At 37.1% G+C, this 13,410-nt stretch overlaps 1 non-coding gene and 1 pseudogene across 1 annotated transcript; one reads left to right on the top strand and one right to left on the bottom strand.

Moving 5' to 3' along the window:
* Nucleotides 1–151: 151 nt before the first annotated feature.
* Nucleotides 152–270, bottom strand: LOC112473723. Its single transcript, XR_003044169.1, has one exon. It is a non-coding gene; the product is annotated as a 5S ribosomal RNA (ribosomal RNA).
* Nucleotides 271–9,473: 9,203 nt separating this feature from the next.
* LOC112473822 lies at nucleotides 9,474–9,592 on the top strand (annotated as a pseudogene).
* Nucleotides 9,593–13,410: the final 3,818 nt, after the last annotated feature.

Here is a 13,410-nt window from a genome sequence, read left to right as displayed (position 1 = left end):
TTAATGAAACTATAAAAGGCCATGATTTCAAACATAGACAATGCTCTTATAAGTTTAAAGTTTATTATCATATAAACCTTTGCCATAGTCTACATAGTCTACTCATCTTTCTCATCCCTAAAACCCTGCTAGTGTTATTTTTTTTTTTTAATGCCTACAGCACTTGGTATTCCAAGGTGATCTCTCATCCAAGTACTAACCAGGCCCGACCCTGCTTAGCTTCCGAGATCAGACGAGATCGGGCACATTCAGGGTGGCATGGCCATAGACCCTGCTAGTGTCTTTACTGGTTAGTGCAATGCCATCATATGCTCTATCTTTTTTTAAATCTAATTTTGGATTTTAAATGGGTTATCTTGTCTTTACCAAAAGGCACTAATTGCTTTATGATCCAGGAACTTTAAGAAACAGATTTTTTAACCTATAATATTCACATGGAATTTGCAGTTCTGAACTAATAGCACATGCTCATTAATACTTCAGACAGTAAACAAAGCAGTTTATATGTATCGCCTCTTTAATCTTCATAATCCGGTGAGGGAGGAATGATTATTATCCTGCTGTCGCAATGGAGTTATGCACCACTGGGGGGGGGGTCTCATCATTTGCCCAAGGTCACAGAGTTAGGAAGTGAGGGCTAGGCTGGGATTGACACTCAACTCCTCTGTCTCTGATGCCCACCCTCTTTCACGACCTGCTTTCTCATCTATAATAATAACTCATGCATGCCACCCAAATACCAAAGGGCCACTAGCCAATACAAGTTAACTGAACATGATTAACTGCTGGTAAGTGAGTCATCCTTTTTTCTCATTTCCACATCAGCGCAAAAAATAGATTAAAACAATGTGTCTTATAAAGGTCATTTGTGTTACCTTCATTTAATTCCTATCAGAAAGTACTATTTTCCTCCACTAGTCTGTGTCTATCAGGTGCATCATATTTCTCTCTGAATGTCAAGGACATAGCACCACTTCTGGAACACAAAGTATCTCAAACAATTGTTAAATAAAACAGTACCAGATATAGAAGTTTCATTTTTTGAAAATAGTACAATGACTAGAATATATCAATGTACCTCCTGAAACAAATTTGCTTTTTCAAATCTTTAATGAAATAGAAAAGTATAAAATCTACATTTTTTGTATTAATAACTAATGACAAATTACATTTTATATTTTCTAAGTTATATAATTGATTTAAAATTTTTCACTTATTTTTTAAAAATTTAAGTTGCAATGAATACCCTCTATCTTTCATATTTAATAAAGTATAAGATACCAAATTATCCATTAATTTGGACACCAGTCATTGCACTTTGACTTGGAACATAAAATAAGGACATATAATTCCCCATTCTTCGTAGAAATGTTATCTTAAGACAATGTTTCAACAAAACTAATATTAAAAATCAATTTGTAAATGTAAGTGTAGCATTAAACAAAGGAAATTTATCCCAAGATAGAGCCACAATCATTAATTAAAGGCAGGAGTTTTCCAAACTAGAGTCTCTTCCTAGACTTTGTGCCAAATCTCAGCAATTCCAGCTGAAGAACCCAGTGTTGGAAGATCACTTCTTCCAACTGTAGGGCTACTTCTTCCTACAGTTTCTTTGCACTCATACAGATCAGGCCGCTGGACCCGCTAAGAACAGGCAACAGTGGGAAACTGGTGCTTTTTCTCTGCCACAAAATTCAAACCAAAAATAAATAAACAAATAAATCTGGATGCATAGAAACGCTTTCCTTTTCAGTGGCCCAAGGTGACTGCCAGCAGGAAAAGATTATTTATTCTTGAAATAGGATATATGGAAGCACTTTAAAACTCAGATATTCATTGTATCAAAAAGTGTTGCTCTTATTAGTGGGACAGTGTTATTTGTAATGAGAAATGTCTGAAAGGGTAACACATTTAGAGATTAATGTAAAATCACTAAATCCTAGAAAGTTTCTGGGTTTTAATTATCTGAAAGACTGTAAGTGTTGTTATAATCCACTTTAAATATATAGTGAACTCTGACATAGGAAAATGAATAGAAACATTCTATTAAACACAGATAAGCATAGGCTTAGAAAGATTCTAATTCGTGTTATCATATTACATATTGTCATCACTAACAAATCTGGTTTCTTATCATTATCTACAGCTTCAGGTGATATGTCAGCATGGTCCCAAAACATCCATATAAAAGCAAATTCAAATCAGTCAACCATCCAGAATGTTAGTTTATTCAACAGTCAACATCTGTACAGTTGAAGCTCTCCAAAATCATTGATTTTTTACAGTTTTTATCCAGATGGTGATACATTATATACTTGAGAAACAAATAAATTTCACAGTCTAGAGGATATAGAAAAGAAAAATAATAATGTAGGTTTAGTGAATGAGAATGTGAGATTTACATAAATGATATTATGAGCCAAATAAGTAGATACATCTAAAGCACTACCTAGATCTTCAAATTATCAGAGACACTAAATCCAGAATATCATCAGTATCCTCCATGGAGTTCTCTTTTGCCCTAATAGCAGAATGCATATCAAATGCCCTGAATCTTTGTCTTTGTTCAGCATCCATTTCTAACTTCCTGTACCTGTGTGTATTCGTTCTCTATGGTGTATAATAAATTTCTACAAACTTATCAGCTTAGAACAACACTGTTTGTTATCTCACAGGTTCTGCAGGTCAGGAGTCCAGACACACCTTACTTAGGTTTTGTGCTCAGGGTTTCACAAGGCTGAAATCAAGATGCTGGCTGGGCTTGATCTGAAAAGGGTCTTCTTGCAAGCTCCCTCGATTTGTTGGCATGATTCATTTTGTTGCAGCTTTAGAAGTCAAGGTATCTGGATTCTTTGAAACTTAGCAACAGAGTGGGTCTCTAGCTTCAGAAAAGGACTCACCCAATTAGGTCAAGGCCAGCCAGAATAATCTTCCTTTTGCTAAGTCAAATGTGATCACTTAAAAAAAAAAAAAAATCTCTACACCTTTGCCATATTCTATTGGTTAGGAGTGAATGGCAGTTTCCTCCCATCCTCAGTGAGAAGGAATTATACATGGTTGTGCACACCAGAAAGGTAGGAATCTTGAGGCCACCTCAAAATATTGCCCGTCACATCTTGTCAAGTCAGGGCTTTGCCACTCTCATAACTACCACCAGCCACTTCTACACATACAGGGATGACAGTGGTGATAAAGCAAAATTTAGAGTTTAAAAATGGGTCTCATTTTTCAAGTTCTTGCCACAGATCATAGAGCCATGGGGCCACACCCCAGGAGGGTTCTTTGGTTGGCAGTGATGTTAGAATGTGAGGTAGAGAATTTCCAAACTGAGTGTATTGGGAAGTCTACTTACTAGGGAATATTTAAGGCCGGGTGAGGGAGATGGGCTGGTGAAACCACCCACCCTCGTCACCTTGCTGAGGCCCTGATGCAGCTGCCATGAGTGACTCTGTTTCTCCCATCAAGGCAAAAACAATACGATTCATTTTCCACTTCCAAGTAAGAAAACACAACAAAAGTGTGTGCCGTCATGTAGTAGCTTGTGTCTACCTTTCCATTACAATGCAGTTGTCAGTGCTTGATTCTTAAGATGTTTTATTTCCGTGTGTGTGTGTGTGTGTGTGTGTGTGTGTGTGTGTGTGTGAAAGAGAGAGAGAGTTGTATTCTGAAATCAGGATTTCTTTATGGATTAAAAGAGGAATGTTTATACATTATAATCCATTAAGCGTAATATGTTCTTGACAGTAAAAACAAGAATGTACTCATTTTATAATTTAAATTTTCTATCACACTCTATCTACACGGTGGTGCTTTCCTAGCACTTTGTAAGCTGGTAAGCTTCACTGAGACTTCACCAGTTAATTTTGAAGCTTGAGGAATTAGTTTTCTTTTCTGCATCTGATCAAAATGTACCTGAGGAACAGCAAAAATAGTGGCACAACCAAGGATATTTCAATTATTTCTAGAAATTGTAAAAGAGGCTATCAACTGAGTGTGAACTCGCTGTGACTCTTCCCTCACAAAGCCACAGACATATGCAACAGGTTTTCAGGCGCATTGAGTCTTTCATTGAAATCAAGAAAAAAATAGCTTAGTTTTCATCTCTACCTTTTGCACTATAAACCTGTCCCTGGGGACAAGCAGTGGAGTGAGCTCATACCTCTCTATTCTCATTCCAATTTTATTGTAATGGTGCAAACTGCACCCAACTTCCCTCAGGACTCTGTGGATGCTGAATGCACTTTCTAAAAACTTGTGACGGCTTGAGTTTCGCACATCAAAAATAAGAAAAAACAATTACTTGAAATTACACCAAGATGTAAGGCATTGAATAATAATATTCTCCTTAGCTTAATAATGCAATGACTCATTCAGTAACTCAGATAATATTTATTGAGACACTATGACCACGTGTTCAGTAGTATTTTAAAAACCAGAATCACGACAAGGACCAGTAAACAAGTTTTTGACCTCTTGCCTTCAGAGAACTTACATTCTAGTGTATAATGGCACATAAGGTGGTGATAAGCGCAGAGCCAAAGGGTTGAAAGTGAAAGAGGACTTTTGTTTAGACAGGGTAGTGAGAAAAGACCTCTCCTACAGAGGGGACCTCATGCTGTACATTCAATTGTTTGTGCATTACCTTTATCCTCAGTAGAATGTAAGTTTCATGAGTGACCTTCATGTTGCACAACCAATGCCTAGATGATGCTCGAATGAATAAATAAATCAAAAAGTGGTATCATGCAAGGTGAATGGTTCAAAAAAGGGATTAAAAGGTGAGTGGAGGATGGAGACGTAGAAGCAGCTGCAGAAACTATTCACATAAGCCTTGAATGAAAGCATCAAACCATGCACAGAGCAGGGGAAAGAACACTCCAGATAGAGAAATGAGCAGATGAGAAGTTGGAAAGACAGCAGCATGAGCACTCATACAGAGGCTGGTAGAAGTGGAGTGTAGCAACACAGGGTAGCAGAGCAGTTGCAATTGGTAGCCTAACACATCACGTAGGACCTCAAAACCAGTGCAAAAAATGCTGAATTTCATTCTGAGTGACATGAAAGGCATGGGAAGGCTCTGAGCAAGAGAGTGAAATGACTGGCTTTATGTTTTTGAAGTACAAATTATAGATGAGCATGAGTGGAAGAAGAGACCTGTTAAGAGTCTATCGCAATAGGCACAGATAGAGAGGCAGGTGTGGAGAAAGTGAAACACAATGGCACTCACCACAGATTGTGAGGTTAGAGCTAAGAGCATGTGGATGGGAGTTAATAACAATGCCTTTGTTTACTGAGAAATGGAAGACCATAGAAAGATAAGGTTCAAGGTGGGGCAATGTAATGGACTGATGCTCATGTCCTCCCCAAATACATAGATTAAAGCCCTATTCCCACAGTGTAGCTGTATTTAGAGACAAGGCTTCAGAGGAAAAAATTGAAGTTAAAAGAGGTCAGAGGGTGGGGCTCTGATCCAATAGGATTATTGTCCTTATAAGAAGAAGCACCAGAGAATGGAATTATCATTGTAGTAACAGCTGCTTTCAACTCCCCGTGTAACAAAAGTTTCAGAGTTCTGAGATGGGGCTATGAACTGAGTTATGCGTCGCCCAAATTTATATGTCGAAACTCTTAATTCCTAAAGTGACTATATTTGGAGATAGGGATTTTAGGAGGTAATTAAGGTTAAATGAGGTTATAAGGGTGGGATCCTAATCAAATAGCATTAGTGGCTTTATAAGAGAGGAAGATAAATCCCTGTCTCTCTCCGCACAAATGCATCAAGGAAAGGCCAAGTGAAGGCATAGCGGGAAAGCAGTCATTTGCACCCCAAGGGGAGAATCCTCACCAGACACCAACCCTGCTAGCATCTTGAACTTAAGCTTCCAGTATCCAGAAAAAATGAAGAAATAAAGTTCTATTGTTGAAGCCACACAGTCTGTGGTATTTTGTTATGGCAGCCTGGGTAGACTAATAATAGGAGATATATTAAGAATTCTGTCCTGGATATTTTCAGTTTGAGACATGTTATAATTCTGAGCCAAGAAAGCAGTTGTTGAACTATCTGCAGTTCACAGAGGTCAGAGCTAGAGATATAAACTGAAAGTCATCTACTGTAGATGGTATTGGGATGGTTACCACAGTATTTAATCTGGGGACAGGATGAGACCTCTAAAGATAAGAGAAAGAAGAAAGTGTTCATCGTGGATCTCTGGGGAACTCCAACATTCAGAGGTTGGATAAAAATGATGGAAAAGCCAGGAAAAAAATCTGAGAAGTGGCTGGTGAGTGTGAAAACAGGTTTGCAGAGCAAAAACCTGGCCTGGGGTGGGAGTGGGAGAAAATGAGGAGAAAGAGCCGAGAGAAGATGAGAATTTAGCAAAGACAGGAGACTCTAGAAAGGTTCTCATGCAATCAGACGCTTTCTCAAATCCTCCATTAAATAGATTTTGAGCTGAAACTATGAACAGAAGTAATTACAAATGTGCTCCTTCTTCAGTTTCAACTCAGGGTGAGTTGGAAACACACCCCTTTTGTAATAAATAGAACTATTTCTACGATAATCTGTCACTATCTATAATTTAAGCATAGGAAATTAATTCTCCAAACTACACATGTCAAAATTAACTATTAAACATAGAGTATATTCCAGGGTTATAGTCAAAATAGTTAACTAGTCTGACATTCTGAAAAAAAACAAACAAAAAAAAAACAAAACAAAACCGTGACCGTAAAACCACTCCAATTAGCCTGAATATGTTCCAGCCAAGGAGACAGCTTTTAATTAACTGATTGTTTTGCTTTTAATTAAATGGCCAGGCAATCTGAAGAATTACTTGGAGAATTATTTCTTATATCTATATTTTCAGAAATAAGTGCAATCTTATTTCTGAACTCCAGATCTATATCCTCAAATTCTGTTGGATTATCTCCATCTGGATGACTGATGGAAAGACTTCAATTCAACACTGCTTAAGCAGAATAAACCATCTTTCCTAACAAAGTAGCTTCTCCTTCATATTCTCTTTCTCCCTGCGGCTGGGTTGTTTTGCATATTGAATGCCGTCTAGTGTATCTTACATTATTAACGAATTCATTTTTCACCTGCACTCATCCATGATTGTGGCCTCTGGAAAAGGGGCAGGATGAATGCTGCCTCAAGAATGAAGAGGATATGACATAAGGCAATTGTCTCCCCAACATTGATAGAAAATGGGGAGCCCCCTTTGCTTCTTTGGTGTGTGACAAGAAGAAGAGAAATGATGAAAGAAAAATTCAGTGAGGGCTCTGTTTCCCTCACACTCACCATTATAAAACTGAAGATTCAAATAGGAAGAATTTGAGAAAATTATACCTTGATTTCCTTGGAAAAGCCTTGGGGGTAGGTTGTTAACTTACCAAAAAAAGCTTGAAATCTGGCTGGGATCTAGATCCAATGCACCATGGGAGCAACTATACTGCATGTTGGGGAGAAGGTGCCTGGGTAGAAGGCTGGGTTACACTGATATTTGTCAATGCATGACATGTAGGGCAGCAGAAGTTACCACCTATCTTGGTAGAACCAAGAGATGCTAATAGAAGAGCTAGACCAACAGCCTGCTACAGAAAGAGGAGACAATCACAAATGCAAACATCGGCAACCAAGCATGATGATAACAGCCACAGAAGAAGTGACATCTGAGACTATGAAGTGAGATGACACCTGTGACACCTCAGTAGATTCAACCAGTCATCCTCTGGCAATGCCACTGACAGAGACCTCTGTCATAATACCCCCCATTCTTTCTCTAATAGCAAAATGAGATTATTTTAGAAGCACAGAGAGAGGGAGAATATAAAAGATATGAATATTTACGTGAAAAAGATGAGGCTTCTTGAAACAGACTTATTTCCCTTCCTCTGAGTATTCATTTCTATTAATTGGCAACTTAAAGCTCCAGTCACCCTCTGATATTTGGTGGAGTGGGGGCTTAGGAAGAAAGTTAGATCAATTATAGAAAATAAATAACCTTATTTTCTTTGCATAGATAAGTAGTAGTGAATAAATTTTCTCTGTTATATCATTGAAGATAAACTTAACTCTTCAAGCTAAAATGTTTCAATACATTACTGACACCTTTCCCTCCATAGACCTACAGAGAATCTGAAACTCTGGGATTGAGGCCCAGCAATCCGTCTTCTGCTAAACTGTTCAGATGATACTGAAGCATGTTAAATTTTTGACATCTACTTTCCTAGAGGATCCATGAGAGTAACTCAGAAGTCACAATGGCTGGTGAAGGAGTCCTGTAAGGAGGTTCTGGGCAGGAAAGAAGAGATTCTAGGCCTACCAGCTGTTTTAGACAAAAACAATCTGTATCCTTTCTTTTGTACACATTCCCACCTAAGATATCATTTGTGTAAGGTATGAGGTTTAATCAAGTTTCTTTATTTCTTTTCCCTATAGATGGCAAATCGTTTCATCACCATTTGTTGAAAAGGCTATCTTTCCACCATTGAACTGATTTTGCACCTTTGCCAAAAATCAGTTGGCATTTGTATCTGGGTCTATTTCTGAGTTCTCCATTCAATTCTATTGTTCTATGTGTCTGTCCCTCCACCAGGACCACACTGACTTGCTGACGGTCACTAGAAAGCAGCTCTTCATGCTAGGTGGAGGGCTCCTCTTATTTTATTCTCTACTTTTTAAAGATTGCCCTAGTTGTTCTAGGGCCTGTGCCATTCCACATAAATTTTAGAATAAGTTTAACTATGTCTACAAAATCTTGCTAGAATTTTGCATTAAACTTAAAGATCAATTTGGGAAAAATCAATATCTTTCCTCTTTTGAATCTCTATCCATGAATTCAGTATGTCTTTCCATTTATTCAGCTCTTCTTGGAATTCTTTCATCAGTATTTTATAATTTTGAGCATACAAATCCTGTACATATTTTGTTAAGATTTAGATATGTCATTTCTTTAGAATGATAGTAACTGGTGGAGTGTTTTTTCTCTCCATAAACTTTTCCTGAAAACTCCATTCCATGTTACTGTTTTAATTAGCTGTGTTGCTTCCAAGTCATGAATCAACACCTCCATACCCTGCTGAGCACTCTCTTCATCTCTGTCTTGAGCTCTTCAACCTTTCTTCCAACTTCCCAACTGTGGACTTGACATGAAAGTTCTAAATGTTCCTCGAACTCAACCTGCCCTAATACAACCTCATTTTCTTGCTTATTCTATTGGCCTTTTCTCTCATCTTTCCTATTTTGATGAATGGAATGCCTTCTTCTCTAGTTGTTCTAGCCAAAACCAGAGAGAGGTTTCAACCCTCCCTCTCTCTCATTCCTGTAGTCGATCAGCCACCTAGTGTTGCCATTTCATCTGGCTACCTTTCTTCATCCTCAAATCTGCCTACTTTTCTCTATGTCCAAGGCCACTACCATGGTTCATTATTTAACCATGCCTCACTTGAACCACAGAAAACTATCAACTGTCTACGACCATGCCACCCTGAACATGCCTGACCCCGTCTGATCTCAGAAGCTAAGCAGGGTCAGGCCTGGTTAGTACTTGGATGAGAGACCACCTAGGAAGACTAGATGCTGTAGGTGTAAAAAATAATAAAAAAAAAGGATTGTAAGCTGACAAGGTCCTTGCAATCTGTGAGGTCAACCAAGGGTTGCCTAGCCTAAAAAAAAAAGAAAAGGAAAGGAAAAAAAAAGACTATCATCTAATTTCACTCTCTTTCTCAAGTCTAATATACTCCAAGCAATTATTTCTCTACACCACAGCCTGGGCAGTGTTTCGGATATACAAATTTTTGTTCAGCTTGGATTTTTTTCAGTTCTTTCCTGTTACTTACAGCCTTAGTAGGACACAAAAGGCTTTTTATAACTTGACTTTCACTGCATTTCCTCTAGAAACACTCTGAACCTAGATTTACTGAATCCCTTGCACCCATCTGAAATTCTATATCTCTCAATTTATCTGTTTATCTTCTAAGACTCTTTCCTCATTTTTGCCTAATACATTCCTCTTCATTCTTAAAGACTTAATTTTATTAACCTGTCATTAATGAAGCCTTCCCTTACTTTCACATATAAACTTAGGGACTTTTCCTTCTCTTTTTATATAATATTTTATATATTCTTTTATGATCACTTATACCAGATTATTTTGCATCTCCTTGTTTAGCTGTTGATCCACTAAATTCAATATAAACTCTGATAGCACAAAGATTCTGTTGTATTCTACTTTGTTTCCAAAATTTCTTGTAATATAGCATGGCCCACAGTAGAGACATGAAATGTTTTTGAATTGAGTGTTGGACAGTGGAAAACAGATACACACATAAATTATTGTAACGCAAGACTAAGACTGACATATGTTTCATTGGAGTATAAATGAAACAGGAATATGTAGAAGAAGAAAACATTATGACCAGGAATATTTGATTTTGGCCTAAAAGAACAGACATGACAACATCAAGAGAGAGAGAAAGAGAGATGTCATTTTAGGAAACATATGATATCGCTAAATACATGGACGTGAAAATCATATGACATCTTTAGTTACAGCTGCACAGTCTTACTGGCAAACCTATTTGGTAAATGGAGAAATGAGTATACTGAGAAATAAAAATGTAAGAGATGTTAGATCTTATTGTGAAAGGTTTCCAGTGCCATGTTAGGGAATTAAAACAGCAGGCATTTGAAACCTCTTCAAGCACTTTTGACAGAGATTGGTGGGTTTTCAGAAATCTGCTTTGCCATAAGTATGAAGCAACGGAGTTTTATACTTTACAAACACTTTAGTGGTGGGGAGGTTGCAAAGTACCTTCAGTAATTCCAGACAAAGGTGACATGAACCTGAACTTGAGCAATGAGTTCTAATAAACAAAGAGCATCTGGACTCTAGCTTCTAACTCTGGTGGTTCCACATTTTCATAGGAGGCCCCAAAGGATATAAATAATTTTATCTGCATGTATTTGTTCAAAACGGAAGACCATGTTTTACTATGTGTTATAATAGAGACAACATATAAAAATAAGGCTTGCTCCAATAATAAAGCAGAATGAAATTTTTTTATGCATGCTTTTAACTTCCTGGATGCTAAAAGATCTTGCCAAACCAAGCAATTCTGATATTGAATTAAATAATCAAGCATGAGGAGAGAAATTATGATAAGTCCAAGCAGGAAAAACATACTATCTTTATGAGAACTGAGTATGGATGAAAAGTTAACAAAACAAAGGAAAACTAATAGTTTCCACTAAAATGTTTTAGAATGATTATATAAAATTTACTAGGCTTTTAAAACCTGGGTGGTATTTATATGTCTAATGGTACATTATTCATGATACTACTGACCCTGAACTCTTGATAATACTGTAAATATATTCATATTTGTTGCATATGTGTTTATTCATACTTGGAAATATGATATTTTATACACACATATACAAATACACAAATATATATAGTACATTCTAGATTTATCGTGAACTCCAAATTCAGATTTCTTAGACATTATAAATTATGACATATATCAGATAAATGGGACCACACTACAAAAGAATTTATATTCTTATCTTTGCTGAGACAGATGGAAATCCCTGAGAATTACAGATAGGAAAGACTTTGGACATCAGGAATCGTTACTCCTGCCAACTCTGCTGCTGCGTAATTCCTTATCATCCTAGTTTGAAAGTGGTAATGGAAGATGCTTACACGTCCTTTGAGAAAACATCTTCTCTTACAATCTTTATAGTCCCTGTTTCTAGGCTTGTGGTGTGACCTTCATCTTGTCTAGGCTTTCTTGTGATGTAGAGTTCTCTAATACTTAGTGCCAGTATCACTCACTGGACACTAAAACAATAATGCAACACTGTATGCAATTCATCGTTTAATGGATTTTCATGTCTTCTTAACTACTTGGAAATGTCCTTGAGGCACAGACCACATAATATCTACATTCTTTCCCTCCATAGTACCTAACAATTCACTGAGTGCAAACTCATAGTAACACATCTAAACATACTGTCAAGTTGAATTTATTGTTTTGAAGATAGTCATAGAGCTAACCTACGTGAAGTTCCAAAAATTGCTTTTTCATAAATTTCTCTGCCTATTTATCCTGGTTGATCTTCTTGCTCATCTCTTACAGCCCTTATTGGAGGCCTATGCAATGTTCATATATCAGCCCCACTTACTGAACCCTCCCTGTCACTATCAGAGCAACTTACAGCATGTGATTGGTTCAAAATACCTCTTTGGTAAGAGTTGAGAGAAACAATACTGCAGGGCTCACTCTGCTGACTCTGATAAAGCCACTTCTCCGTGCAGCTCATACTAGAAGTCTTTGCTAAGGAACTACCAACAACATTAACTAGAGAGAAACTGTTCAAATGAACTGGCTATGTACTGGCATTTAAAAAAAAAAGTCAATAGATCTTTGATAGAGGGGGAAAGATTGGCAAAGTCAAACAGGTCAACCCTCAAACCTAGGCTATATTCCAGAAAATTCTACTTCGGGCAGCCACAGACATGCTCAGCTGCTAAAAAATTGTTCAGTTTGCTTTTAAATCTGCACTTTTCCCTGTTAACTACATTTCTTCAAATTATTGGTTTAAATATGCCATCTGTTTTTTGTTTTGTTTTGTTTTGTTTTGCCAGAGCCCCAATTACTATGTCTTATACCTATTTATCAGGAAATCAAATTTTTAAAGAGAATTGAAAAATAAATAAAGAAAATGAGCATGGACACTTTATGATCTAGGCCTCATCTTAAGAAAATGAAATGCTGTGTTCCATACTTTTCCCCCACCCACAACTCATGGCTGATATAGCAGGTCCCAACATATCTCCAAACCTCATTAATAAGAGGTTGGGTGACTGTGGTGCTGCCCATAGAATTTCAACCTAGATTAAAAAAAAGAAAAAAAGTGGTCTCCATGTTGGCGGCTTGGTAAAGGTTGTCACACCATCTTTTTATAACCTGATAAATACAGCAAGTTCAGCTCTTAGACTCTTGTGTACATGAGTCCTGGAGTCCCCTGCCTGCTTGTGACACTGTTCCATTTATTTTTTCCTGTACTTCAGGCCCCCTCTCTTGACAGATAATTTTTATGATATTATAGTTATTCTCCTCCTCTTGGAAAAAATTTAGGTCCTAACTTACTCTTAATATTTTAGCTACTACTCTCTTTGTCATCTCACTTAGTTTATTGAGGTGAACATATGCTATATATATATTTATGTTTTGACTAATACAAACAACCCAGACTTTTAATTTTCATATAACTGTGTTTATAAACAATATTTTCACATCGTGTTCTACTTTAGATAAAGTCATTACAAAGAGCTGTAGTTATGAAAGAGGTAACTTGCACCAAGTTTAGTTTTCCCCAAAAGCTTTTTCTACTTCACA

This window comes from Pteropus alecto, unplaced genomic scaffold (genome assembly GCF_000325575.1).
Source record: "Pteropus alecto unplaced genomic scaffold, ASM32557v1 scaffold8, whole genome shotgun sequence".
Taxonomy (NCBI): Eukaryota; Metazoa; Chordata; class Mammalia; order Chiroptera; family Pteropodidae; genus Pteropus; species Pteropus alecto.
Note: the sequence above shows the minus strand (reverse complement) of the source record. Positions and strands in the feature narration are given on the sequence as shown.